Genomic DNA, 14,138 nt, shown 5'->3' with positions numbered 1-14,138 from the left:
TGGGCCTCAAGAGGATTTTTTTTTTTCAAGATGGTGGCCTCTTCACGAGGTTAAAGGTTAGCAAAACATTGCTGCATTTTTTTTCCCTATTATGCAAAAATCGAATAATGTCACAAGATGACAGCCAAGTAGGAGGTCCTGTGGTCATCCCTCAACAATTTTAAAACTTCCCTTTGATAACCCCGACACGAGTGTTTTGTAACTTTTTCTGTGCCCCATAAGATATTTTGGCCCCATTCATTGTTTTTATGGTTTCATCATTTTTGTGGGTGGCAATTTTGGTCCCTGTTTTTCTGTTTTTTTTGTCTGAAATAAATTATTATATTTCTTTTACAGAAAGTTTTTTGTATGTTTAGTCTGTTTTAATGTTATAAAGTTATTTTACAAGCTTTATGCTTTGTGGTTGTTTGTGGTAAAAACCTTCCTCACTTTAGATGAGGTGCTGCAAAACAATTAATAAGCTGTTAACAAAGTTAATTAATACGTTTGTTAAGCTTATAAGCAGTTTAGTAATATGGATTTAGAAGACAATGTTCTCACTTTAGATGTTGATGAATCTTATTAACACTTCCAGGTATTTGCAAGACATCTATAATGCTAATCAATATATTACTAGCATCTTACTCATTAATAAAGCCTATTTGTTAAGTTAGTTAATAAAACTTATTAAGCTTATTAACACTTAGACTTGCGTGACATCTATAATGCTAATAAACGTCTTACTAGAACCCCAAACAATAATAATACTTCTTAATTTGTTAACAAAGGTTTTTAATAAATCTTATAAAGCTTATTAACACTGACACATTTTTTAGGCATCTATGATGCCAATAAATGTATCATTTGCATCTTGAAAACATCCCAATAATAATGCTTGTAAATGTGTTAACTAAGTCATTTAATTAACCTTATTAGACTTATTGCACTAGTAAATGTCTTACTAACACCTTAAAAATTCCTTTATAATTGTTAATGTGTTAACAAAGCTTGCTAAGGAATCTTAATATAAAGTGTTACCAACATTTAACATGATGTTCCAACCAAGTGGTCGACCTTAAACAACGACATAAACGCACAACTATATAAGGGTTTAGGGTGCAAACAAGTCTTTAGGTGGACAATCAACAATTAGAGTTTGGTTTGAGTTGGGCCCACACCACGGAGAAGGCTCAGCAGTGGGTTCCAGCTTCCCAGATTTATAAACACAAGTCATCCACCAGAGTGTTACTAAAACCAAGTTAACTGGTTATCCTGATAAATGTCAGCCTCCAACATCAAGAGGAGAAAAAGTAAAGAGAGAGACGTGGAGGTAAATAAAGATGCAGACATGCCCAAAGAGTGAAGTCAGGTTTAGTCTAAACTTTCCCCAATCTGGTCTTGCCTTGGCAATGCAGAAAGATACCAACTTGCTTGTGGTGTCATCAGAAAATGAAAAGGGAAAGCTTGCCCAAGGGCCAGTGGACCAAAGAGGGGCCCAGTGAGGCTGAGCACTTCCCGTCTTTGGGAGCGAGACCTTATATGCAGGGGTGGCGGCGGCACCGAGAGCTGCACTTAACTGGGCCAAGAGAGAGAAAAATAGTGAGGGAGCTCTCATCTGCAGTCTTCAGCAGCACTCCAATCCATCATGTGCTTGTAATGACACATTGCAACATAATGTTATTTATCATGTTCCAGTGACGTACATAAAGAAACACTTTCTGTTGCAGCTCCACCTTTCACTTCATGACTTGTACATAGTGCACAGAGCTTTACTGTGAAACATAATGGAATGAAATAGTTGGAGAAATGAGCCTGTCGGGAAATGATATGACTAAGACTGTGCCCCGTTCAAAACCACCAATCCTCCCTGAAGGGGCTGCAACCTAAGTCATTTAAAAGTCACCCTTTTAAATTATGTTCATTTTTAAAGACTATTTGAGTTTTGTAAAATGTTTTATAGACAGTATTTGGGATATTTTCTCTAATCATTTGTGTTTCATTGAGTTTTTCTGATTTCACGATCTTTTGCTCTATTTTTAAAGTGTTTCATTGGTCTTTTAATTATGATTATGCCCTTTTTTTTTAGCCAAAATCCCAAAACCTGTGTTGTTTTCTGGGACATATAGTTTCTGCAGGGTGGGAGTAGTTCATTAGAAATCTGGGTTGTGGGCGGGGACTGTTGGAACGGAGAAGGCCCCCACCTCCACTTTCCCTCCCCATTACTGAGAGCTCTCTGTTTAGTGAGTGTGAGGGGCTAACTTACAGCCCCTCACACTCCCTCCAGACTGGTGCAACAAAAATGGCAAGCAATATTGGAGCCATTCCACTCCAATATTTGGAGTTTGGAGGAGGAAAACATGGCTTTAGTCGTCTACAAGTAGATACATCAGAATGAAGTGGAGGAGGAAGCTTTTTGCCCACTCAGCAAATTTCTAATACAAACTTTAAAAAAAGAGCATTTTTTCATCTGCTCCTGATTCAGAACGATCTGAATGAAGAAATACTCAGAAATGCAATTTTGAGCGTAATTTTTTAACTCATGTCCTCCCTCATCAGAAAAATACCACAACATGTTAAAAACACCAGAAAAACAATCTTCATCGGAGTGAGTCTTTAAACCCCATTTGAATTCTGCAGTTGCTCCTGGTGTTCATTCCTGATCCAGGTCCGTCTGTTTTCGGGATCACTCCCACACCACAATGAGATCCACATTTTTTGTTGCCTTTGTCTCTCATAATCCTCTGTGATCTTAAATAAACACATAATGTTTCTGTTCTTTTTCTGCTTACTCGCAACATCTTATTTCTTCTCTGCCTTTTCATTTTTTATGGGTTCTTTCTTGGGGGGGCTGAACTTAGGAACTCCAAAAACCTAATTCCTAATGGATAATTTCTTTTTTTTCTGTACATTGGAATTAATAAACCCCTCCAAAAATGAGATTCTATTTTTAGGAGCTAAGTAAAATTTATTATCCAGTGTGAAATAAGTTCTGTTAAAATGAGTTGGCAGAAGGGAGAGGCTTTGCTCGGGAGTCACCACATAAAAGCCAAAAAACACTTTGCAGCAACTTAGAAGAAAGCTCAAAAACTCCTATAGATCCCCAAGTCCTAAATCTAAATTTTTGTCAAAGTCTTATGTCTGAATACTTTATACATTTAAAAAGCAGTAAATTCCAAAGTGTATTTTGTAGATTTTGGAGTTTCAGTTTGTCCTTTTTAGGGCTCGTTGTAATCTCTATTACTACAAATCTAGCTGTTTGCAATCACATCTTTGTTGATTTTTTTTCCACAAATGAAAAACTTGCAACATCTGAACCACAATGACGTGCCTCAAAAATAACAAAATATGTAATATTGCAATTATCCAACAACGTTCACAACGATCTACTAAATGTTTTTGAGAGCATGAGGGGGAGAGTTACTCCTTCTAGCACATAGGGGCTGAAGCATCATGGTATGGGCTTTTTAAAGTTTAAATCACAATCATCTTGTTTTTTTAAAAACAACATAAAGACTGGAAAAACAAACATAACCATGAAGCACCTTAATTGATGTCTTTTACAGATGAGGCCATGTCATATTTTACAAATCTCTATATTGAATCATGACATATTTCTACAGGTTGATGTTTAAAGCTTTTACAACAGAACACTTTATATCCGTCTTTAGGTCCCATTAATAGGATGTTATGTTAAATTTATTCAAAAACTACCAAATGACTCATTTAGCTTTTAAATTCATTCTAAAATCAAGTTTTAAAAAATACTCTTAGAAATGGGAACACTTGAAAAGAGACCAAAATGGGTGATGTAAAGAATTTGTAAAAATTGTGTTTGGAGTTGAAAACAAACATGCAAGCAAGACATCTCACAATTATGGTTTAAGCAATAGTGTTATTTTTGTTCAATTCTGAGCTTGGACTAAGTTTTGAAGGAAATAAGGGGTTGGACTTGATAGGAACTCTCACTTCATCCAAAGCCCCCTTTGAATTCAATTCAATTCAATAGCCTACGTGCACGATAGAACTTCCGGTTAACTTCCGTGTTTCGAGTGTGAGGCCGACAACTTCCTGTTGGTCGTGTTATTGTTGTGGGGAGTTTTGTTGAGTTGCTAGTTTTGAGTAAATAGGAGCGGATTTCGGGTAAAAGAAAGGCGTTTGTTGTTTCAACGCGTGACAAAGACATCACAACATTGTTGTGTACCCGTGTGCGAATTTGTCAAAGTACAACAGTACTAATATAAGCTTTCATAGCTTTCCAGTATGTGTCGGTGAGAGCCGAATGGATGGTGAACACGGCGGGAAGACTTCACCCCAAGCAAGACGAGTCGTGTTTCGTATTTGCAGCAATCGGAAAGAAAATGCGTCATGTAAACACGCCGTTCGGAATACTTTGCCCCGGTCAGACTCGTTCGGATCAAAATTTCTTTCCGATCGAGATAGCTGGGTATACCGATCGTTGTTCATGTAAACGGTCATTCCGATCGTGTGTCACTGCTGCTCTGATTTACGTCATGCATAGACGGTGTTTCGCTGAGAGAAAGCTTTGGAGCTCATACGGGACCGATCAGCTGCTCTGCGGACGCCCCGCGTAAAGCCCTGCTCCGCTCTCGCCCCGCTGGGTCTCCCCTCTCTTTCACCCCTCACGAGGGAGATGCGGGGGTATGCGTGTCCACTGACGTCTGGACCCGGCATCCGAGCTCTGCATTCGGGCTCCGGTGCCAGTGGACCGAGTGAACCTCTCTGAGCAGAGCAGCCGGATTTATTAATGTGTTTGAGGGGAGGGTGCTTTGTTACGTGTGAGTTTTGTTATGTGTGAGAATTCGGACTACGAGCCGAACCGCCGCTCTGGGTTAGCGGCTGCCGGACTCGCGAGGGCAGAGCAGAGCACAGTGTGTGTGAGCTTTTCAGAGCAGAAATGCCGCTCAGTCCTTAGAAACTGTTCAAAAAAATCACGACACATGGAATTGTGTTTCTAATTGTGCCCCGACAAATAAAGGCTGATCATTTATGTGCAGCCAGGATGCAGATTGCAGCGTTTCCCACATGGTTTGTCCTGGATTTTGTCTCCATCAAAAGGCTAATGTTGTTAGCCTATCCTAACACTGGGTTGTTCTTCAGTTCTGTTCTTCTTCCACAAAAAAAGCACTGACCACAAGGATTAAATATAAAATGATGAGAGAACAGGCACTTCATGATATTCATAAAATTAATAAAAGCACGTTTGGAAGATCGCCTCGTATATTACCGAGCTGCTGCATAAATATGTGACAGCACAGGTTTGTTTACAACGGGACACATTTCCTTTCGGTATTTTCGACACTATATATTTTAGACACGATATTTTGCCCATGTAACCACGCACTGGTCGACAATCCTGTAGATGTCGTTCACGTCGATTTTCGGGAGACCTTGTAGAAAACGGGTGAAATATACCATCTTTCGCAATCAAAATCTGCCGTGTCGCTGCTATAGAAGTCGCAAGCCGGAAAAGGTCGGCCTCACACTCAAGGCGGCGGAAGTAGAACTCCTTACTTTCGTGCACGGAGCCTATTCAATTTTATTTGTATAGCCCAAAATCACAACAACAGTCGTCTCGATGGGCTTCGAAGTAAAACATGAACTCAAAAGGATCACGAATACAAAGAGTTCAATAGGAAAATACTAAAATTATCTAACAAACTGACTAAGCTATACTGGCATCCCTGCCCTTAGACCCCCCTTCGCGGTAAGGAAAAACTCCCAAAAAAAACGATTCCGGAAAAAACGAAGAAACCTCAGGGGTGCCCACATGAAGGAGGGATCCTCCCTCAGGATGGACAGGCGATTTACCAGAACTCTTAGAGAAGAATTAACTTATCTAAATCTACAACTATATATATAAAGTCCAGCAGACGAGCTTCATCCAGCTGTGGTTGTAGGGACAGTCGAAGGCGCGAGTCGAGCCGGAGACAGGGACCACAGCCAGGTGTAGGAGCAGGAGCAGAGACGAGGTACTCGGTCAGGCACAGAGCAGAGACGAGCCAGAGATGAGCCAGAGGCAGGATCCACAGCCAGGTGTAGGAGCGGGAGCAAAGGCGAGGTAAACGGTCAGGAACTGGAGCACGGATGAGCCAACAGGAGTCTGGAAGCACTCCCACTCCCCAGGAGGGGAGAGGAAAAGAGGGACATTACATGAATCGCACTGCACCAAACAGAGGCTTGGAGAACTAAATGATGAATAATGATTGAACTGTGAATGCTGTTGTCCAAACGTTGTACTTCTTTTTATTTTATCTTTTTAGTTCACGATAATAATTAAGAGAAAATAAAGTCTCAGTTGAAAAAATACAATTTTCATGCAAGATGTTGTAACAGTTTTCCTAAGGCAGGGGGGAGGGGGTGTCATCAAACAGGTTATAGATAGTTTTTGTAACAGTTGCAAACAAAGCTACTTAATAGTAGAAGAAGCTTAAAATATTGATTTCCATTTGTATGAAGGTAAACATGTTTGTGTTGATTGTTTAAAAAAAATTGTTATAATTCAAAATCAAAGTCTTTTCTAAAGGCTATATCAGTGTTTGACTTTATTCAGTGTCAGTGCTAAATTAGTTTTCTGTTCTTCCACTTTTCTGTGACTTGTGAGGTGCACGGGGAAAAACGTAGGAGGATTATTTCTCCTCCACCGCTGTCCAAATATTTCTTGTTTTCTTGGCAGTAAGGTCCACTCCCTGGGACCTGAAAATTTAGAGCGGAACAGTGCTCATCAGAGATACTGACACTGCTGCGAGCGGTGTGCAGTGAAAGAGCGAGTACGTGTCACATCCACCGAGCGGGTGTTGTCCAGTTCATGGATTTCTGTGGAATTTAAGAGATGAGATTCACCTGAGGGTGACCCCAAAATTCCAACCTTTTCTCATTATAAATTCATTTAATCTTGGAAGATTTGAAGGAGCAGCTAACCTTGTACTCTCCTAACCACTTCCATTCACTGAGACCTCTCTATGTCAGGGGTTCCCACACTTGTTTAGCATTCGAGATAGTTTTGAGAAGTCAAACTCCGAAAGATCTTCCTACCTCTTCATACATACTTACACTCACTAGCGACTTTATTAGGCACACCTTGCTAGTATCGTGTTGGACCCATTTTCAATCCTTGGTGACATAGATTCATCAAGGTACTGGAAACATTCCTCAAAGATATTTGTCCATATTGACATGACAGCATCACACAGTTGCTGCAGATTTGTTGGCTGCACATCCATGATGCCAATCTCCCGTTCCACCACATCCCAAAGGCTCTTTGTTGGGTTGAGATCTGGTGACTGTGGAGGTCATTTGTGTCAAGTGAACTCATTATCATGTTCAAGAAACCAATCTGAGATGATTCCAGCTTTATGACATGGTGTGTTATCCTGATGAAAGTAGCCATCAGAAGATGGGTACACTGTGGTTATAAAGGGATGGACATGGTCAGCAACAATGATTAGGTAGGCTGTGGCATTGGAACCCTGCTCAATTGGTACTATAAGAGGCCCAAAGTGTGCCAAGAAAATATCCCCCACACCATTATACCACCACCACCAACCTGAACCATTAATACAAGCGGAATGGATCTGTGCTTTCAAATTCTGACCCTACCATCTGAATATTGCTGCAGAAATGGAGACTCATCAGACCAGACCACGTTTTTGCAATATTCTATTGTCCAGTTTTGGTGATCTTCGCCTCTGCTCCTGCTCCTACACCTGGCTGTGGATCCTGTCTCCGGCTCGACTCGCACCCCCGGCCTTCCACCCAACTCCAACTGGATGAAGCTCGTCTGCTGGACTTTAAATATGTAGTTGTAGAGTTAAATAAGTTAATTCTTCTCTAAAAGTTCTGGTAAATCGCCTGTCCGTCCTGGGGGAGGATCCCTCCTTCATGTGGGCATCCCTGAGGTTTCTTCGTTTTTTACAGAATCCGGTTTTTTAGGAGTTTTTCCGTACCGCGAAGGGGGGTCTAAGGGCAGGGATGCCCAGTTTAGTTTAGTCATTTTTTTAGTTCTATTTAGTATTTTCCTATTGAATTCTATGTTTTCATGATCCTTTTGATTCTTTTTTACTTTAATTAGCGATACGAAGCCCACTGAGACGACTGTTGTTGTGAATTTGGGCTTTACAAATAAAATTGAATTGAATTAAATTGAATTGATCATCTGTGAATTGTAGCCTCAGTTTTCTGTTCTTAGCTGACAGGAGTGGAATCCGGTGTAGTCTTCTGCTGCTGTTGTCCATCTGCCTCAAGTTGGATGAGTTGTGCGTTCAGAGATGCTCTTCTACTGACCTCACTTATAACCAGTGGTTATTTGAGTTCATGTTGCCTTTTTTTCATCTGGAACCAGTCTGGTCATACTCCTCTAATCTCTGGCATCAACAAGGCATTTCTGCCCACAGAACGTACAGAATGGATCCCAGGGACTAGGAAGAAATGGGATTGTGAAAACGGATATCAGTCATCATTTACCAGTATTCACAATCGATGAACACTATTACATTAAAACTAAACCAATAACAGAAATACCAAGGTCTACAGAGAGATCTAAAACATCAAACCTGGGACACTGTATATGTAAAGTGTCTAAACAATGCCTACAATTCCATCATAAAGATCCTAAGTAGCTTATATGACAAAAACTGTAAAATAAAGAAAGTATCCAAGATATTACAAAGGAACCTTGGATGACAAAAGGACTTCAGAAAGCTAGTAAAAAAGCTACGTACGTAGCTCCATCCGCGACAAAGAGGCTGACCTGAACATTGGCAACTTTCTGAAGTGGAGGGAAAAAAACTCCATACCATCTGTTAGCAGAGCGTGGCACTCAGTTTAATGGGAACACACATGTGCAGTCACGCATGTATGAGATGATGTTCGATTGGACGATCTGCATGTCAATCGAGCGATGTACTTCAAGGTGAATGCATTTTTTTTCCAAGTTCTTATACATATTTTTTATGGCTATATCATGGATGTATGTATTGGGCACCCCTGCTCTGTGGGTCAGAGAGAGAAATATTTGTAAAAAAATGGGTGATATAAGGTGTCTTCCATTGACATCACATGTGCATTGTAATTTGATTTATTCTCCTTTAAAATTTTACAAACTATCCACTTATGTCGCAATGCCAGCTCCTTGGGTGATTTGTTCTTTCTCTGAATACATGGGGCAATCCTAGATCACCTCTTTCATCAGTCATTGTGAAGCTTGTCGTCATTCACGTTTAGCCTCCTTGTACTGAAGCTGGCAGTGGAAGAACGGTGCCTCATCCTGCTGCTTAGCAGACAGAAGCCAGCATAGCAAGCACCGCATCCATGCCTGTCACCCTGTGTGAGTCATCCTGAAATGAAGGCTGATAGCACAGAGAATGAAACACATGGCCACTCCTTCTCCCTGTCTGAAACTGATAGGTTTGTTTTTCCTTGGTGTCAGTGAGTTAGGTGCATTTTGAGATGGCTGAATGGGTGGTGCGATAAGCCGTATGAAGTGGTTTAATGTATGCTCTGCCTTTTCTGCAGGACAACTTTAACTTACTCCTTTAACTGAATGTTATTATTATATATATATTTTTCTTTTCTCTCCTAGCTGTTTTTCTTCCTTTGAATTAATGCAACAGATTTTTGTCACGTTGAATGATGGTTCGAAGAAACGTTTTTTTTTTTCTAATTTGAAACACAAAATTGTGCAAAAACTTTTGATTTAATGCAGGCTTTTGTTGGCTGTGGGAGCAGATAGGAATTTTTGATCTGCGGAGAGTTTTAGAGCAAACAAACACTGTATTTTGTTTATCTCATCATCATACATTGTGCAGTCTGTGTTCTTTTACGCCAGACTGCATGATTGCTTTTTTCTTAAAGCTTTTGAAAATTACTAATTTATCACTAATATGGCAAAAAGGTTGAAAGAATTTGTGAGGATTGCGATCTTTGGTTTGAGGTTTTTCAGTTGTGTTGTGCTTTTGGTCATTTTCTGTTTTGCATTGTCCCTTTTATCTGTCCCACCAGTTTCAGGTCTATCAAGATTCACATCTGTCTTCCTCTGGTTTTCAGATCATCTATTTGATTCTCCATGGTTTTGGTCACATTTAATTTATTAAACCCTTCAGTTTTTTTTTTTTTTTTTTTTTTTTTTTAACTTGTCCTGTCCAACAGCTAGGCAAACAGATGAGAGCTGAGGGCCTCTTGTGTTGGACATATTTTATTCTAACAAGAGGGGTTATTCATCTTCAGACAAACCAAAGGTATGTCTGAATAAACCCCTTTTGTAATTGAGGCCAAACTTTATTAATTTCAATCATGTTTGAAAATCTTTGGTGTTGGACCGGACGGAAAAGGAAAGAGGGGAACAAGAGAGAGGGACGTTAGAGAGAGGGGGGGGTAGGAGGGTGATAATAGGAGGGGAAGGGGGGTAAGACCATGAAGCAGCATAGAGCAGGCAGGTTTACTGGTTGTTTATCGTTACGGTACGGTTCAAATGTAGTACAAAAAGGGCGGGGCCTGTTCACACACACTCAAATATTATCAACACACCTGCTAGCCGCAGAAATGTCCACATGTCAACATGCACACAAAACAGATAGTGTTCACGAACGCATACTTATGCCTTTAAACCAACTAGTGTGAAATCTTTCATTCATTCAATCATGCAAACTATTAGTGCAAAGGTGAGCTAACACCTGTGCTCAGGTGAGTGTGTATGTTCTTCTAAAATGGATGGTGGAATGTGAAAAGAAGGAGGAGGAGCGCCCAGCCACCCCCACACCCATACCCCCGCCGCAGCAGCAGCGGCAGCCGGAATTCCCCCAGCGCCACACGGGAACAGGCAGGGAACAACCGCCCCCCGGGCGACCAAGACCGCCACCCAGGCCAGGGCCAGCAGGACCGCCGCGAGGCCCCCAGAGCCAGAGAGCAGGGAGGCGCAGAGGGAAAGAGAGCGCCGCCCCAGCCCAGCCAGGAAAGCAGCCCCCCGCCGCGCCGGAAGAGCCCAACGCAGGGCCCCACCGGAGAGGGACGCCCACAGCCCCAGACGAGCACCCCACCACCACCCAGGAGTTCCGGGCATCCCCCCGCCCCGACCCCAGGTACGAGCCAGGACCCCCCAAGGGAGACCCGCTCCGCACTCCAGGCAGCCACCCACCCGGCCCACGGTTGGTCCAGGTAGGAGCAAGGCAGGGGCCCGCCGCCCCCGCCCAGGAGGGGGGAACCCCGGGGAAAAAAGGGCGGCCCATAAGGGATGTTATAAATATGGCCCGACCAGGCTCGGCCATGTTGGAAGTTTGGCGGGGCCCAGCGCCCAGGGGCAAGGACCAGGACCCACCCCCCAGGGACACGAACACCCCCGGCTCAGGTGTAATATGAACCCCCCCACCGTGCGGAGAGAGCACCGCCGGGCCCAGGGAGCCGGCACCCAAGGGACACGGCCGCCATCGCCAAGGGGCCCACACCCCCCACCAGGGACGGGGTAGGGGACAGATGGACCCAGGTCCCACCTTCCTTGTAAAATGTGTGTGCGTGTATGGGTGTTTGAGAGGGTGTTTGTGTGCATGTGTGTGTGTTTATGTTTGAATGTATATATTGAAGGGGGAGGGGTGTGTGTACTAAGGGGGGTGCAGTTAAAATTGGCGAGTAGGGCACTAAGGGGACATCTCCTGATTACTCACAGTGATGTCCCCTCACCCTCCACACCAAGGGGCCCTAAATGTCTAAGGTGCGGTTAAAATTGGCGGGAAGGGTGCCAGGAGGACATCTGCTGCTTGCTGGCAGTGATGTCCAAGCACCCCCCTTCCAAGGACCCTACGTGTCTAAGGTGCAAATAAAACCGAAAGAGGGGGGGCCCACTCCATACGGCAACCATAGGAGGGGGGCCACTCCCAAGTAGCCCCCCCCCAAGGCGCATCGCAGGCTAAACCCCCCACCCCCTCACCCTAATATGAGGTTATATAAGGAAGGGGGTAAGTTGGGGACAGCTGGTAGACTGTCCCCCGGTGGTCAAACAGCCGTCCCCCAGCCCACCCCCAGCAAAGGGGCCAGGGCCACCCAGCCCAGGGGCCCACCCCCTGAGGCGCCGACACCCCAGGCCCGGCACCACCCACCCCACACAGAGAGAGAGGAGCCAGAAAGCGTCGCCCCCCCCCGGAGCAAGCCCAGGCCCCCGCCCCCAGACGCCGGCCCTAGAAGAGCTCTGGTCAGGCCTCGACGGGACCGAGGAGGCCAACCGGCCGAGGCAACCACTGATTGCCTCAGCGGAGACCCCGACCCGCTAGCCCCCCCGACCCGTACTAATAATGGGCCCCCCCTCCCCCCCAGAACGCCCCCCCACAGGACAGGGCCGACAAGCCCCCCACCCCACCCCACCCCAGACCCCGCAGCCGAAGCGGGTGACACCCAGAGCGACCGGGGGCCCCGAGAGGGTTGTCCCGTCCCGTCCCAGAGCCAGGGAAGGGCCGATCCCAGCCCCAGGTGCAGATGGGCAGCCCATCCGGCGCCGCTGGGCCCCCCCCACCCGAGCAGGGCCCCCCGCCAACCCCCCCCAGCACAGGCAAAGGGACCACCCCCCCAAGCCAAGCCAGACCACCACCCCACCCCCCCACCACGCACCCCCACACCCAAGCCCAGAGGACCACGCAGCGCCCCAGCCCGCCCCACCCAGGCACCGGACCCGACCCCCCGACCAACGGAGCCCCCCACCGCCCCCGCCAGGCACCGGAAGCCCCGACCCCCACCCCAAACCACGGCAGAAGGGCAAGGAGCAGCGACGACCAGGCCCTCCACCCCCTAAGTCATGGAGTCAACCACAGGAGACCAGAGAGACTGAATTCTTTCAAAGTTACTTGAGCTTTGGGCTGACATTTTTTCCAAGCTGATATGATCAAACAGCAGATTTCTGTGTTGACTTATGTTTATATTTTTCTTGTTTTTCCAATTTATTAAAATAGTTTTTTTGGCAATACAAAGAGTTATGAAAATGATAGATGCTAATCCTTCTTCTATATCGATGGCACTCATGTCACCAAGCACACAAAGTGACGGTGAGGCAGTGATTGAAACCTTAAGCCAGACTGATAAATCGGCACATACCTGCTGCCAGAGAGCCCTGACAGGAGTGCAGAACCACAGTGCGTGCATGTAGCTGTCGGGTAGATTATTATCACAGTGCTCGCAAATGTCTGAGTTACTGAGACCCATCTTGAACATCCTCTGTCCAGTGTAGTAAATTCTGTGAAGAGTTTTGAGATGGATTAGCTGCAGATTTGGACTTTTTGTCAGTTTAAAGGTGTTTAGACAAAGTTCTGACCAGAAGCTTTCATCTGTGCTGATGCTCAAATCTGCATCCCATTTTTTTGTTGGAAGGGCAATATTGTTATCTAAATTACATAAAAGTTTGTATATTTTGGAGAGAGTTCTATTCATTGAAAAATTAATCAGAGTGGTAACTACATCTGGTAGCTTTAAATCGTCGTCTTTAATTTTATACTTTTTAGTAATACTTGATTTAAGTTGCTGATATTCCAAGAAGTTATTTATTCCATGTTTGTCTTGAAGTTCCTGGGGGGTTATGAATCTTCTATCAATAATTACGTGCTCTAGTTGTTTTATGCCCCCTGCTTGCCAAGCTGGGAAGTGAATCATTTTTTTGTTAATAAGGATGTCCGGGTTGTTCCAGATGGGTGTCATTTTGCACGGTTGAATTGATGATTTTGATATTTTGAGAAATTCCCACCAGGCTGTTAAGGTGGCATTTATATTAATGCTTTTGAAACAATCCTGTTTTTTAACTGTTTGGCTAATAAATGGTAGCTGTGACAGGTTGATCTTTCCACATAACACGTGTTCCAAGTCTAACCATGAGTTGGTTTCTGGATTATTTTTTAACCATTTTAAGATATATTGTAATCTATTTGCAAGAAAGTATTTGTGGAAATTAGGTAGTTCTAATCCTCCACAGCTTTTTGCAGATTTTAAAGTTTTTAGACTAATTCTTGCAGGTTTGTTGTTCCATAGAAAGCTTGATATGGATGAGTCTAATGTTTTGAACCATTTTAATGGCGGTTGTGTGGGAATCATTGAGAAGAGATAATTAACCTTGGGTAAGATTTTCATTTTAACCGTGGCTACCTTGCCCATAAGGGACAGAGGCAGGTTGGTCC

The sequence above is a fragment of the Oryzias latipes genome, chromosome 24 (assembly GCF_053564925.1).
Source record: "Oryzias latipes strain Hd-rR chromosome 24, Olatipes_Hd-rR_3.1".
In the NCBI taxonomy this organism is placed as follows: Eukaryota; Metazoa; Chordata; class Actinopteri; order Beloniformes; family Adrianichthyidae; genus Oryzias; species Oryzias latipes.
Note: the sequence above shows the minus strand (reverse complement) of the source record.